This window comes from Elephantulus edwardii, unplaced genomic scaffold (genome assembly GCF_000299155.1).
Source record: "Elephantulus edwardii isolate Elephantulus edwardi_28Jun2011 unplaced genomic scaffold, EleEdw1.0 scaffold00397, whole genome shotgun sequence".
Taxonomy (NCBI): Eukaryota; Metazoa; Chordata; class Mammalia; order Macroscelidea; family Macroscelididae; genus Elephantulus; species Elephantulus edwardii.
In genome coordinates, this window is record NW_006400147.1 from 349,815 (window position 1) to 366,679 (window position 16,865).

Here is a 16,865-nt window from a genome sequence, read left to right on the forward strand (position 1 = left end):
CCAGGGTCTTCCTCTCTTGCACTATCCCTCTACCTTTCCAAGCCTGAATTCCCTCTGCAAGGACTGGTCTCTCCTTGCAACATGTCCAAAGTATGTCGATGGAGCTTCAGAATCCTTGTCTCCAAGAAGTCTGATTTCACCCTCCCCAGTTCATAGGGTTAGCTATGAGTTAATCCCAACTAACCGGCAATGAGTGAATGAATTCCAAAATCTAAGTCTACTATTGCAGCTAGTTGCTTGTATTTTTATCTTTAAAATGCATTATATTTTCCTTTCTTGTTACATACTGAAGAATTGTTTAGTGCTCCCTTGTCACTTCAAATGATGACTTAGTACATTATGTGTTGAGCTGCTAATTGAAAGGCCAACAGTTTGAATCCAACAATAGCTCTAAGGGGAAAAGATGAGGAAATCTGTTTTCCTAGTGATTTACAGCTTTGGGTTGAATGAATCAAAATAAACTCAAGAGATATTCAAGAGAAGTCATATTGGTGGCACAACAGTTAAAGTGTTAAGATGCTAACTGTGGCTGATAGTTCAAATTCACCAGACTCAGCCTTGGGAACTCGAGGGGACAGTTTTTCACTGTTCTAATAGAGTTTCATGGGTCAGAATGGACTTGATGAAAGTAGATTGGTGGAATGCTCAAGGAATTGAGGTTTTGAAGAGTCCCTGTATTGTAATGGTTAAGCCCTTGGTTGCTATTGGAATTGTCAGTGGTTCAAGCTTATCCAAAGGTTCTATGGGGGAAAGTCCTGTGATTAGTCCTATTAGGATTACAACCTATGAAACCCCATGGGGTAGTTCTACTTTGTTGAATGATGTAACCTGAAATTGACTCACAGGTACACAATAACAACAGATATTTCCAATTGCTCAGTGGCAAAAGGAAAACAGTGTCCACTAGAATAATGAGCCATACAGAGTGTATTTCTCTCTTTTTTTGGTAGTGTTTGATTTATAATATCCTCAATATCCTGGTTCCTGGCATATGCTGTTTGAGTACATAGTTCTGGTTCTTTAACTACCTTCAAAATTTCTGAAGACTACTTACAACCGAGAAACTCCACAGAAATATGCCACTGCTGGCTGGAGAGCTTACCTGTCTGCAAAGAATCCAGGTGAGCTGGCCATAGACATCTACCCAACTTGCCTCAAGGGAACCGGTCAGCAACCAAGAGTAGAGATGGTTCTAGACTCTAGATGCACAGCAAAATCTTTAAGGAAGCTTATCTCTGAAACAAGGAACTTGGAATTTTGTGTGGTGGTGCCCAGACATTGGTACATTTCCAAAGCTCTCAAGGCAATTATGATATGAACTAGGATAAGCTGTTCCAGCCTCATGGGATGCAGATGGGTTTGAGATGTTCTTTCATGCTCTTCCTGAAGGCAGCAAAGAGGAGTGTACTGAGTCTGGTGTTATATTGGCTAAGGTCTGAAATCCTGCCTCACTATTTACTAACCCAAACTTACTCTCCAGTTGGTTCTGACACACAGCGACGCTCCACTGGCTTCCAAGGTTGTAACTCTTTTTGAGTTTTCTTCCATTGACTGGCTGGTGGACTTGAACTCCTGACCTTCAGTTAACAGCACAGCTCACTATGTGCTATGCCACCTGAGCTCCTTTGTTGTCTACCAGCTATGTAGTATTGGCTAGATTATGGAACATCCCTGACACTCTATTTAGTTTACCATAAAGAGATAAAAATGCTAGCTAACATATGGAATTATTTTCTGACCCTCTGTAAGACCACACAGAAAATAACTGCACATAATGTGTACAAGATAAACATCCATTCCCTCCACGTCCTCCTCTCCCTCTCCTCCCCACCATGTTAGTGTGGTAACAGCTATGGGCAGCCCTGGCTGCGTTCTCCTTGACCAACGCTGTGGCCCCTGTTTGGATTTCCAGCCCTGCTCTCAGGACCTGGCATTCTGATTTTAGCTTCTGAACCTGAGCTAGCTGTCCTTTCCCGCCTCACGGTTTTCGGGCCCAGTTTCCATCACCTGTTTCTGCTGCTCAGCTCTAAGCCCCCACAGGATGATTGCTAAAAGTAGCTGGCCGGTGCTGCTGCCTCGCCTGCAGTGTTGAGTACACTGTGGGGGGTGTGGCTAATTTTAGACGTGTCCTGGACTAACATCTGAGCACAGGCAAGGAAGGCTGGCCCAACCTGCACCCACAGTACCTTCGGGGTGGTCGTTAGAGAGAAAGGTTGGCGACATTTTGGCTCAAGATTTGTGTCAGTAGCATGCCAGGCACCTTCTATGGAAAAGAATATAGAAACCCGTTTGCCTTATAATCTACTTGGTTGTGTGTTGGGTTTTTTTTTATTTATAAGAAACAAATTCTATTAATTAGAAAACACATGGAAAGGTATCTGCTGATCTAAAATTCTTAAAATCCACAGAAATTTTATTGTGGGTTTTAAAAAAATATATTTCATACATGAGGTTTTGATACTTTTATTTAGGAAAAGATCAAATTTGAAGCTATAATGGCTCACCCTTAAATAGTAGAGTCAGTCTATGAAAAAAGTTTTCTTTGTCTCTAAAAAATAAAGAGCATTTTTATTAAAAGGAAGCATAAACATGCACTTGATGATAGTCAGTCTGCACCATCATAAAAACAGCAGGGTGTTCTGATCCCTTCCCTTCTCCTTTTCCAAGCATTCAAATCAGAGGGGAAATACTGCAAACTTTAAAAACTCCACTGGCTGTCCTCAGTGTCATAATCTATTTGGATTTGAATACTGTGTTGCATGGGAGTAGCAATGATATAAACTGGAGTTTATGTTAATATTTGGACTGCGAAGAGAACAAATAGGTTTGTCCTGGAAAGAGTGAAGCTAGGCTGCTCTTTGGAGGCAAGGATTCTGAGGCTTCGTCTGACATGCTTTGGACATGTTGCAAGGAGGGAGCAGTCCTTGGAGAGGGACATCATTCTGGAGAGGGTGGAGGGACAGTGCAAGAGGGGAAGACTCTCTATGAGGTGGATCGACTCAGTGACTGGAGTAATGGGAGTAGGTGTGTTGGAGGCAGTAAGGTTGGCTCAGGATAAAGCAGGGTTCAAAGCTGTTGTAGGATCACGATGAGTTGAAAGTGACTGGACGGCACATAACAACAATATTTGCACTGAGCTGAAAGGGATTCTTTTCTACTGATCACAGGAACAGGAACAGACTGCTGTGAGAAAGCCCTGGCCTGACATTCTGCTGAGGAGGGGCTCAAGAAGAAAAGAGAATCAAACATAAAAATTAATTCATGCTCTCAACAGAAAAGCAATTTCTTTTCTTGAATTCCACCTACGGATCTCGTTCTGATTTTAACTGTTTTTCCAAATTGAATTTTTAAATAATTTATAATAGAGTTATATGCTACTACTGTATACCCGTATCTCTATAGGGCACACTGGTGGTGCATTAGTTAAACATTTGGCTGGTAACTGAAAATGTCAATAGTTTGAACCCACCTAGCAGTTCCATGGGAGAACCGAGCTGGTGACCTCTTCCTGTAAAGATTATAGCAGAGGAAACCATATGGGACAGGTCTACTCTGTCACTGTGAGGTCATTTTAAGTGAGAACTGACCCAATGGAGTGCACACGCACACACACACACACACACACACACATGCACACAAATATATCTTTACATTCACATGCACAAATACTAAGGTACAACTTGCTGCATTTTCATGAAGTGAACATTCAGCACCCTGGCCTCTTTCCCTGCCCACCTCCTCACATGTTCAAGTCGGCTGCCTGCGTGATGCTATTCAAAGCGGTCACTTCTGGTGTTCTCTTTTCTTCTGGAGAAGCCCTTCAGATTTTATTCACTCAATGAATGTGAAAGTGGCAAATGTGAGGAATTGAGGGAGCTCTTCTGGCATAGTCCAACCTGAATTGTGCTGATGCACCAAAGCTCTCACAACTCCAGTGGTTTGAATTGAGCAGTGACTCCATGGGAGAAAAAGAAACAATCTCCTTGCCTTATGATTCACAGTCTTAGAAATCTGATTGAGGATCACTGACTTAATGGCAGTGAGTGAGAGTGAGTGGGTAATGAATCAATATTTAGAAGATGCAGTGTCCCTGTTGTTGTTATGTGCCATTGAGTCACAGTAAACTGCATGAGAGATTAATCATCTTTTTCCTCTGAGCAGCTGGTGGATTTGAATCACATGCCTTCCAGCTGGGAGCAGTGCAGCTCCCCACCACTAGGCCGGCCACCAGAGCTTCCTAGTGTCACTGTTGTTCTTGTGTACTATTGAGTCAGAATCAACCCCTAGTTGACCCTCCAGCAGGTTTTCATAGGCAGTAAATCACGTGGGAGGAGAATGTACAAGACTCAAACCCACAAACCACTACAAGAAAGAAAAATGAAGCAGCCTATTTCTAGAAAATTCTATAGCTTTAGAAGCACTGAGGGGTGGTTCTCCTCTGTCACATAGGGTCACTAGGAGTTAGGATCAGTTGAAAGAGGGCATTTTTTAGCGGTACTGAGAGTCATAGTTTCAGCCCTTCAGTCTCTGATTGCGAATTGATTTGATTTAGGAACGTGACGTGCCTGCCCTGTTGCTTTGTTGCTGAGGGCAGCTCTCCCACCACAATTCCTTTGAAGGGCACAGTGACCCTTCTCCCATCAAGGTTCTTTCCTCAGCAGTGGATCTGTGAGGTAATTAGAGCAGAATGATGGATGCCTCATGGGTAGTTACATTTGACAAAGAGTCCTTCAGTGCAAGGTGAAAATTGCATAGAATGCATAATAATGTGGAAAATCTCTCATAAAGGTATGATTTTTGGAGACTGACATTTTTCAATAAGTCCAACATTCAGTTGCAAAATATGCCGAAGCAAACTATAGAAAGCTGAACACAAATCAACTGAATACCACTTGTTGGTTGGCTTTGGGGGGCTATGTTATACAAACACTCCACTCTCTTTGTTGTTGGGTGCCATTGAGCAAAGTATGACTCATAAGACTTATGAACGACAGATCTGAACTCTTTCCTATCCTGACACACTTGAGCCCATTGCTGCAGTTACTGTGCCAATCTATCTCATTGAGGGTCTTCTTCTCTTTTGTTTACCCTCTACCTTTCCAAGCATGATGTCCCTTTCCAAGGACTACCTCCTCCTAGCTCTGGTGGTCTAGTGGGGAAAAGCTGCCCTGCAATCCCAAAGGCGTGTATTTTGAATATACTAGTTGGATAGGAAATCTCCTCCTATGTGACTTACAGCCTCTGAAAACCTTCTGGACGGCTGGCTATGGGTCTGTTCTGACAGGAGTATGCCAAGAATATTTGAGATGAAGCTTCTCCATCCTTGCCATAAGGAAGCACCAAAATATTTTTTTTTGTTGTTCTTCTGGCTACTTTTCTGATTCTTAATTAAATTTCAATTGTTTCCTATGTATCTGAAAGTTGGACAATGAATAAGATTGACAAAAAGGAGAATTGAAGGGGAGCTCTGGTGGCCTAGTGGCAAGGAGCTGCAACTACAATCCCAGAGGCGCACGGTTCGAATCCACCAGATGCTCTGCTGGGAAAGGAGGGACAATCTCCTCCTGTACCAGTCAGATCTGATTTGACGGTACACTCACACAAAAATAATAATTAAAAAAACAAAAACAAAAACAAAAAAAGGAGAATTAATGCCTTTGAATTGTAGTATTGGAAAAGAGTACTGAATGTCCTATGAACTGTCAAAAGAGCAAATGAATCTATCTTGGAGAAAGTGCCCCACAGAGGCAAAGATGAGGAAATTCTGTCTCACATATTTGAGGTGTGTTGTCAGAAAAGGTCAGTTCTTGAAAAAAGATATCATTTTTGGAATGGTAGAAGGTCAGCAAAAGAGGAAGATCTTCAGCAACATGGAATTGACACAGCGACTGTAGCAATGGGCTTGAGCAGGTTGGAGATGGTGAGGATGGAGCGTGATAGGCAAGGTCAGATCTCTTGTTCTTAGAGTTGCTATGATCATAGTTGATTCAATAGCACCTAAAAACAACAACTCTTTATTCTAGCGTTGCACTCAATATAAGTAGTCCACCTGAAGTTGACTGAGGGATTGAGAGGTCCTTGTCTTTCACATGCTGGAGCATAGCATTACTAAGTGGAAGGATGGAGAATCACTCACAATATTTAAATGCTCATTCTCTCTTTCTCATTTCAAGACTATAAGATTTGATTAGCTTCATACTGAACCTTCCTGTGTAATGATTCAGATAAATTTCTATTTCAAATTCACCCAGAATTTCTCTTTAAGAGATGAAGCAGGAGGAGGCAAAGAAGTAGAAGAAAATTACTTTCCTATTAGCAACATCAAACTAATTTGCAATAAGTCAAAGCATCCACTGACTGAAAAATTATCACAGCAGAGAAAATGCTTTTAAAAAATGTTCAACAGGTGCTGTTGGGCTGTGGCCTCAGGAAAACACTAAAATTAAATGATAAGAAAGAGAAGAGAAGCTTTGTTTTGAGGACCTAGATTATAGATGTGTCATCAGTGTGTGAGATGTGAATATGAAAAAGTTATTAGTTCTTGAAAGATTTCTGAATTTCAGCAGTTTTATGAGGAGGTAGTTCAAGATCTTGTCACGTAACAACAGATGGAAGAAAAAAAATCCAGCCACCATATTTTTTTCTAGCAAGAGAGGAGAAATATCAATTAAGGAAAAGTTGTTACATTATATTATGTTATGATATGTTATAATATGTTATGATGTTGTTATGTTATGTTGTTATGTTATGTTACATGTTATGTTATGTTAAGTCTCATTGAGTCAGAATCACCCATAGCTGACCCTCCAGAAGGTTTTCAGAGGTAGTAAATTGTACTAGCGGAGAAAGCTCATCTTTCTCCCACAGAGCAGCTGGTGGATTTGAACTGTGTGAAGCATGCTAAATGGGTGATATCAGTCAATAGAAAACACGACATGGGGTATCAGTATTCCAGTCAGTATGTGACAAGTCCAAGCCCACTGCTGTTCAGTCAATTGTGACTGACAGTGATCCTCCATCAAAATACCACGGCTGTAGATCTTACCAGAGGTGACTGCCCGTCTTCCTTCTGCACAGCTGCTGGTGGAGCCGCACCACAGACCTTTGGTTGGCAGCTTAATAATGTTACCCATCACCACGGGCCCTTAGTGTGTGTGTTTTGTTGTTGTTGTTGTTTTTTAATAAAAAAGTTCTGGAATTTAGTGGAGGAGAAAGTAGACTACAGTGTAGTTCTTCATCACAGATTAAGATACTCAGACTACAGATAAAAATGATCATAACTGAGAACACTGTATTTCTGTGACCAGACAGAAGAGTAAATGCATCTTCTTTGGCCATTGTTTAATGCAGCCCCATTTCCAAATTATAATGTCTATGGTTTCTAAAGAGAAAATTAATTTTTTTAAATAGAAAAGAACATAAACACAAGATTAACATTACTAGTGGCACTGAATTGTACATGTAAAAAATAATTTTAAAAAGGCAAATAAATGGAGCTTTGTTGCATATGTATTTGTTACTTTTTAAAAAGATAAATGGTTTAAAACCTTGATTGAAGGCATTCAAACATTTCCATGAGGGATCAGGAACCCTGAGTTCACTGAGGTGAGCCTGATACTCTATGCTGTGTTTTCCCTCAAGGAATTTACCAGCTCATAATCATGTTAGGATGAATCTGAGAAGCCAAATAGAAAGCTGAAAGGAAGCAGTGAGGAAACAGAGCTTGGGGTGTACACCAAGGTTCAGAGCTCCCAGGGGAGTGAGTGGAGGAGGGGGCATAAAGAAGTGAATTTTTTATGATGAGATACTTTTCTCCTCACGACATCTCCTTAGACAGGCAGACGGATCTGGTAAGATGTTAAGAACCTAAGTGGAAAGTTCATCTGCTCATCATAATGAGAAAATCAAATTGGAGTTCAGGGTCCATCAAACAAAAAGAAAGGATCCTGGAGAATACGTCACACACATACCATTCATTTGCCATTTCAATTGATGATCAAGGCAGTAGAAATAGATTCAAGATTACAAAACTGAAATGTAGCCTTAAATCGGGTCATTGGATCAAGGTGATTCAGCTTACCCTCTGATAATTGCCTGGAGGAAGAGAAAAGAAATCCTTTGTGGAGAAAGATAGCCTGTAGAGGTTCAACATGCCTTTCCAGGACAGCTACTGTGTGCCTTCTTCAATAGATCCTTCTAAAACTGGTCTTCCACTGTAAAATCACATCAGTCTCTCTGAACTGTGCTTAATTAGCTTTTATTGAGTATTTCTAATGTCTGTCAAAAAATGAATAGTAACCCATCTGAAAACCCATCCCTTATTTATTCTCTGTCCTCACAATTCATTCCCAATAAATAGTTCACTTGAAAGAGATATTTCTCCAAGAATGGCCTGTGTTACTGAGTCTCCACCCAGAGTCATCTAAATCAGTGCTATGCCAACTTCAGAGACTTGGGCTGGGCAAAAGGGCAGAGGTTTTCCCACTGCCAGCCCTCTTCTGTATCTCCTATGTCTTCTCTTCCCTGCTTAAGCACAAAGATGGGTTAGTTTTTTGTCTGGAAACTCATCAATCTTGTTTTCTAACATGAGAGCAAATCTCAAGGCTTATGGGAACTTTTGAATACCTCAAGGTACTTGTAGAGTACAAAAAAGGGAAAAATATCGAAATTTCATTTTGAAACAATCAAGATTGAAATATGAATCTAGCATTTCAAATGTTTTAACTTTTCTGGTCTTTAGATACCTTTTCTAGAATCTAGATGAGTTTTCTAGAGCTTATCAAGAATAATAATGTTATAACCCTTGGCAAGCAATATGTTCGCAATTAACCTTTATTTTCCTTGTTGACCCATTTTCTAGGAATGATGGTGACTCCAAAGATGGATGAGAAACAGCAGTTTATATTAATAGTCATTCAACAAATATTTACTGAAGTAATTCTATGTGTTAAGAAGAGTTTTATGCTAAGGCTTGTTTTCTAGCCTGAACTAATATTTATACGGCAAATAATTATAACTTTGCAGTTTGTTCAGGTACAGATTTCTCAACAAACAAGGGGAGCATGGGGACAGGTAAACCCATGCTCAACTTGTTTATTTGGTAATCAGTCCCTGCTCAATCAAGATAATATAAATCAAAGCAACCTATTCTAAGACAGCCTATGGTTAAGACTTGTTCTCCTAGCACCGTTCTGATTGAAGGACTTCCATTATCAATCCTATTTGGGGGATAAGGAATAAAAAAAGCAGAAGAAGTATTAATGGATTGGTAACCCTCAATTAAGTTGATAAGCAGGTCTGGATATTGCAAGGAATGACTTGCTTGGAAAGGCATCTCCTACAATCTCCACATTTCTTTGGGCCTTGAGCTTTTATAAAACAGGTTATCTTTCATGTCTTGGTAATTGTTGGGTCTCCTACAAATTCTAGGAGGAAGAAAAAAAAACTTTAACAGATAGGTACACAGGCAATAAGGGTCAATGACTAAATGTTATTCCTCTTGAGGCTCATGACTGTGCCCTTTCCGCCCTCACATCAAATGGAAAGGGAAATTCCGTCTTGGGAATAGAGAAAGGAAGACTAAGAAAAAGAGAGGCAATCTCCTCTCACAAAATTTACAGCTTCTGGAAATCTACTGGTGGGTCAGCTATGAGTCATTTCCTATTGGTTGGCTTACACAGACACATACCTGATGCTGAAAGTCATGCCACTTATATTTCAAATACCAGTAAAATCTTCCACAGTGGACAATTTTCAGCAAAATTTCTAGACCAAGGCATACTAGTAGAAAGGTCTGGTTATCTACTTCCGAAAATGAGCCACTCAAAACCCTATGGATCACAATAGAATATTGTTCAATATCTTACTAATAAATGATCCCCTAGGTTGGAAGTTTGGATGCTCATGTGTAAAGCAATTGGATTCTGGAATTTGGGTTCTCTTGTTTTGGTGAGGGTTGTGTGTGGACTATTCAGTTGGTTTTCTTTTGGGAGGGTTTTTTGTTGTTGTTCACAGTTGGGTGTGAGCGGAATGGATTTGCCAGATTTCACTAACAATGAGCTATGGGCTGGAAGTCTCTTACTTAGAATCAACCAGGATCTGGTGGGAGGGTCCTGTATTTAAAAGGTGGTTGGTCCCATGGGCCTGCGGCCCTCAGGCCTGATGTTAATTATGTTTGGGATGAACATTCTTTATTTTTAAAATTTTTTTTAAAATTTTATACTGGTTTATTTACAAAGTTCAAATACATGAACATTCTTCTAAGTGGTACAGTACTGGTCTGTCAATTTGCTGTACTGAAGTAACTTGGTTTTGTTGTGATGCTGAACACTGTGCCATTGGTGTGTCAAATGCCATGATGGTTACCCACGGTGGATAGTGTTTGGTGACGCTCCCAGATTGTGACAGGCATGGAAGAAGGAATGGCATCCACTTCCCAAACAACACGCCTCTGTAAACTCTATGAATGTAGAGAAACGATGATAGTTACAGAACAAGGTTCAGGTCTTTTGTTCATAGGGTTACTATAAGTCATGCTCAGCTCAATGGTGCTTAATAACAACAGCAATAACAGCAGGTTGGACGTTTCTCACAATATACAGTGGCTGCAGCAATAGCATCATCTAAAGAACTCAATGAATTGGTTCTGACTCACAGTGAACCTCCAAAGCTGTAAGTCACAGTGGGAGGAGACTGTCTTCCTCCTGCAGAGCCACTGGTTGGTTGAAACTGCCAGAGATGTGCTTCACACTGTGACATCAAAGTGTTCTCAATGGCCCAGAGGATACCAGAGATGGTAGGGAACCAGGCAATGCCTCATTTTGTCTGTGTTTGAGTTTGTTGTGAATTGAAGCCAACTCAATAGCAAATAAAAATAACACGTTTTAAGAACCATCAAGTGTCAGGCTCTTCACCAAGCCTGAGAGCGGTGAGCATAGAGTTAAATATGGTCTCAAAAATGTCACGTTTTAGGTAGAGGACAGATACTGTGTTAATAGCTGCCATGCAGTTGGAGGTACTGAGAATTATAGATCAACTTTGCCACTGGGATCTGTGCAGGAGATCATTGAGCTGGGTCAGGTCAGTGAGTAGGCATAAGCTTAGAAGCTAACCTGGTGGAATTAGGGGAGAGGGAAGGAGCCAGATCCTGCCTGTGGCCTCACATAGCATTTCTCATGTCCCTCTATCTCATGTTACTGTCATACTGTAAATAGAGCTGAGATGACTCTTCTTTTCCACTCATCTTCCCTGGAGTCTTCCCCAACCTGCTGTCCTAGGAGAACTTTTTCCAGCTCATCCCTCAGCTTAATAGTTCACCACCTGAAAGCTTGGCATTGATCCCAGGCATGGAGGTTGTCTCATACGTTCAAGATACAACAGCCATAACTCCATGCTGTTCAGAACAGGCTTCACTTTCCTCAAATGCCATTCTGGAAAATGTTTTCCATAGCAAGTAGGGCCATGGAGTCCATTCTCTCTAAACAGAACCTTCTTTTTCAGATGAACAAGCAGAGAGCGAGTACAGACAGTGGTGGGAAAGGTCACACTGCCTAGATGAGTAGGGATGGCCACCCTCCGCACCTCAGGACAGGTCACAGAGAACCTGCTAGAGATATTTGTCTCAGAAAGCCTGGTGGAGGCCAAGAACTGTGGGCAGAGCAACAGCAAGCTTGCCTTCATTTACAGACAAATCCCGGGCCCAGGGAGTGCTCCCAACTATGCACAGGTCATTCGTAGTGAGGTGAGGTATAGAATTCGATGTCAAAAAAAGGCAGATCAGAAAAATAAAAGGCAGATTAGCTGACCCCTGTGCTTGAGGCTTGGCATGATTTCTTCATTGATTTACACAGTCAAACTTTAAGCCCTGTTCATCACAGGGCCTTAAAACAGCATTTCTGGCCCAAATTTTACCCGGAATACTTAGACAAATTGTGAGAAGTATTTGCGTCCAATTACATACCTCTAAATGGAGCTCATTTTGACTCCAATCTGGGCTGTACCTCTATAACTATCTGTGTTCCTCTACTGTTCATAAGGTTTCCAGAGGCCCGTTATTTAAGAAGTGGATGGCTAATCCTGTTTCCTAGTCTGTCTTAATCTGGGAGCTCTACTAAAAACCTGTCCACCAAGGGTAACCCTGTGGCATTTGCCGTGCCAGTGGTACAGCTTTCAGCACCACAACAACCCACTTAACAACGCTCATGTGAAACTTTTACCTAAACCAAGAGGCTGTAGTGTGAACAAAACAAGAGAACACTGTTGTTGTTGTTGTTGTTGTTATGTGCCGTCGAGTCGTTTGCGACTTGTAGCAACCCTATGTACAACAGCCCTAAACCATGCTCTATCCTGTGCCAATCGCATTGCCTCTGACACACCCATTCCGATTACCCCAGTCACTGAATCAATCCATCTCATAGAGGGTCTTCCCCTCCTGTGCTGTACCTCTAATCTACCCAGCATGATGTCCCTCTTCAAAGACTTGTCTCTCCTTGCACCATGTCCAAAGTATGTCAGACGAAGCCCCAGAATCTTTGCCTCCAAGGAGTAGCCTGGTTTAACCCTCTCTAGGATGAATCTGTTTGTTTTCTTGGCAGTCCATGGTACATTCAATACTCTTCTCCAGCATCACAGCTCAAAGGCTTCAATTCTCCTTCTGTCCTTCCTAGTCATTGTCCAGCTCTCTGATGCATAACAAGTGATTGCAAAGACTATGGCCTGTATCAGGCGCACCTTCGTCTCCAAAGAGACACCGTTGCTCTTGAGTACTTTAGAGAGGTCCTTAACAGCAGGCTTTCCCATCGCAATACGTTTTTTGATTTCCTGGCTGCTGGTGCCAAGAGTGTTGACAGTGGAGCCGAGCAAACTGAAGCTGTGAACAATCTCAATCTCTTTGGCATCCGTCCTGATGCTACCAATTGGTTCATTGGGGAGAATCTTTGTCTTCTTGACATTGAGCCTCAGTCCATACTGAAGGCTGCAGTCCTTGACCCTCTGCAGTAAGTGCATGAGATCCTCCTCAGTTTCAGCAAGCAAGGTTGTGTCATTTGCATAACTCAGATTGTTGATAGATCTTCCACCAATCCTAACGCCACGCGTCTCCTCATAGAGCCCAGCCTCTCGGATAATCTGCTCTGCATACAGGTTGAAAAGGTATGGAGATAGGACACATCCCTGGCACACACTCTTCCCAATTTTGAACCATTCATTGTTGCCCTGCTCTGTTCTGATGACTGCCTCTTGGTCCAAGTATAGGTTTCGCATTAGCACGATTAAATGTTCTGGGATTCCCATTCTTCTCAGAGTCAGCCACAGTTTGTTATGATCCACGCAGTCAAATGCCTTTGCATAATCAATGAAACACAGATAGACATTCTTCTGGTATTCTCTGCTTTCAGCTAAGATCCATCTACATAGTTTAAAATTTAAAAAGGCATGCATCAGGATTGTATTATTTTCTCTCCATACCCATACAATCTCTACTCTGAGCAAATTATTCAAGAAGCTGGACTCTATGAAGAAGAATATGGCATTAGGGTTTGAGAAGGACTCATCAATAACCTGTGTTATGCAGATGACACAACCCTGTTTGCTGAAAATGAGGAGGACTTGAAGCATTTGCTGCATAACATTAAAAAAAGGAATACAGCCTTCAATATGGGATGCATATTAATATCAAGAAAACAAAATTCTTTCTACTATACCTTTAGACAACATCATGATAGATGGAGAAAAGATTGAAGTTGTCAATTATTTCATTTTATAATCAACACGTTTTGTACAAGCAGTCAAGAAATCAGGAGACATATAGCACTGGGAAAGTCTACAGTCCTGCAGGACTTCTCCAAATTATATTGGAGTAATGAAGTCAATTTGAGAACTAAGGTGTCATGGTCTTTTCAGTCACTTGTTATTCATCTGAGAGTGGGATGATGGATAAGAGTGACAGAAGATTAATTAATTAAGTAAGTAATGCCTTTTAACCATGGTGTTGTAGAAGAGCGCTGAAGAAGATCACTGAAGATCTCATGGACAATCAGAAGAACAGAGATGTCTTGGAGAAGGTGCAGCCAGAGTGCTTCTTGGCAGAATAAATTATGAAGCTTTTTCTCATGTACTTTGGGTTTGTTCCTAGAAGAAGTTATTCCTTGAAGAGGAACATCATGCTTGAAAAGGCAGAAGGTTGGAGAAAGAGAGGAAGACCCTCAATCAGATGAACTGACGAAGCTTCTGCCGCAATGGGCTTGAGTGTGTCAAGAAGTATGAAGACCACACAGAATAGGACAGAATTCAGATCAGTTGTTCATAGGGTTGCTATGAGTTGTATCCAACTCAACATCACTTAACAACCGCAAGAACAAATAGAGCTCTGGTGGCCTAGTGGGTAAGGAGTGGAGCTGCCAACCCAAAAGTAGGTGGTTCAAATTCACCAGCTTGTCTTTGGGAGAAAGATGAGCAATCTAATCCTGTGTGATTGACAACCTCCGAGAATCTGCTGCATCAGTTACAAGTTGGTTCTGACTGAACAGCAACGTGAGAGGTGGACTTCTAAAAATGACTTGCTGGCGCAGTGAATAAAGTGCTACTTGAAGGGCTGGAGGTTTGAAATCACCAGCTGCTGGGGGAGAAGGATGCAGTATCTGCTTCTGTAAATAGTACAGCGTTGCATGCACCCTGGGGCAGCTCCACTCTGTTCGGTGAAGTTGGAATGGACTTGGCAGCAGTGTATTTGGTTTTGGTTTAGATATATTTGCAAACTCACCTCTCAGAGGCAGGAGGGAGAGCAGGCAGTTTGGTTGTTTTTGCAGATTATACAGTCACTGACCTAAATTTCATACTTGGGGGTGGGGGGACTGCTGCAGGTAACACCGACAGGCTGGAGAAAGCACTCCAGAGATGAAATGCCTGCTGGGCTCTTTGAAAATGTTGTCTGTTTTAATTGGCTGCGTCTCTTCAGAACTTGCTGGTGGCAGGCCCATCACAGACTCCTTCTAATCAGCGGGATTCACATTCCCCTATCTCACATTCCTCCACTGCATCCCCCACAGTAGAAAGAGTACTGATGCGTGGCCAAAAAGGGAGAGTGTAATTCCAATTTGAAATATGGTAATATGAGAAAAGAATTCTATTTAAAATGCAATTGCAACGCTCCTCCTGCTTTATGCCTTATTAAGTAGATGTTCCAAGGGAGAACGGAACGTCTTCTCTTGGAGCAAGAGCCCAGCTTGATCTTCTGGCTCGTTTGCTTCTTATTTTCCAGAATCGGGTGGGTGGATAGAGCGTCTGGGGAGTGGGTGCGGTTTTCCTTTTTCATGGTTTGCTGAAGCGGAGTGCACTGTTTCTCAGTCCCAGGGGGCAAAGCCGAGGGAAGACAGGTGCATCCCTGTGGGTTAGTAGGTGGGAGGTGGAGGGCTTGCAGGATCAGCTTGACCTTTCCCTTTGCAAAGGTCAGACTGTGGAGCTAGTGAACTTCACATCAGGGAGTCAAACCAACATCTTCCCTCCTTAACCTTAGAGAAGACAATCTCTGACCAGGACAAGGCCATGATCATGTACATCATTCATTCATTCACTCCATAACCTTGGTTACATAAAGTTCTTTGTTGTTATACAGTCCCTGGATAGTTAATATGCTCACCTACTAACCAAAGGCAGTTAGACTCTACCCAGAGGTTAAACCCAGAGGTGCCTTGGAAGTAAACCCTGGTAATCTCCTTTAAAAAAAAAAGTCACTTCAAGGGCTCCTTATTTGGGGTTTTATACCAACATAAAATAACTTCTGAATGATTATGGGGAGCAGCATGGAGACAGACACAAGGAAGGGAGAGATAGTCACCACATGCAGATCATTCAAGACTTGAGGAATGCTGGGCTACAGAAGCTGAACGAGGGAAGAACTTTTCCTCAGAAGCAACACAGAAGGAAGGAATCTTCCCTGATAGTCAGTGCTCTAAGCTCAGACATTCAGCCTCCTCCAAGGGAGCTCTGGTGGTCTAGAGGGTAAGGAGATGCATTGCCAACTCAAAGGTGGGCAATTGAAACCCATTAGCTGTTCAGAGGTAGAAAAATAAGGAATCTCCTCCCAACGAATTTACAACCTCTGAAAATCCACTGGAGGGTGAGCTATGGCTTGGTTCCAAATCCACAGCAATGAGTTTCAATGTTTTGACTTTTCAACTGTTTCCTATGCATCAGAAAGCTGGACACTGCTTAAGGATGACTTTAGAATAATGAATGTCTTTGAGTTATGGTATTAGAAAAGAGTACTGAATATCCCATGGGCTGCCAAAAAAACCTCCAAATGTATATGTTGTTTTTTTTTTTTTACATTTGATCTACATTTTAATCAGCAATTATTTATATACAACAATCTTAATTTAAAGAAAAAAATTCACATTTTTATTATGTCCGGATTCATATTAAGACTTTGTGTGTCTGAATTGACACTTAAGTAATCCTATAGGATCCCAAAGTTTGCAACCTAAAGAAATACCAGTATCATAGCCTACTCTGTGGATTCCTCGTAGAATGATGATGATCTTGGTTGAAGAATTCCACTCAGGAAAAACCTGTTTTTATTACACATGAAAGGTCATGATGACAGAAAGCATAATTTATGTGATTGAAAACATTTAGCAATTTATTAATGGAGTTCTTTCAAAGCATCATTAGTGAGCACTTCAGAAAATCTGAGTGTTTGCTAGGAAGTCACTTGATTTTTGTCCTTTAATGAGAAGAGAATACAGCAATGTTGCATTAATGACATTTGCTTGCATCAAAAGCATATAAGAAGGTAAATCTAGGGTTTTTTTCTTCTACTTTCCCAGGCTACCTTATCCCTGCCTCCCTGCTCACCTTCTTCCTCCTTC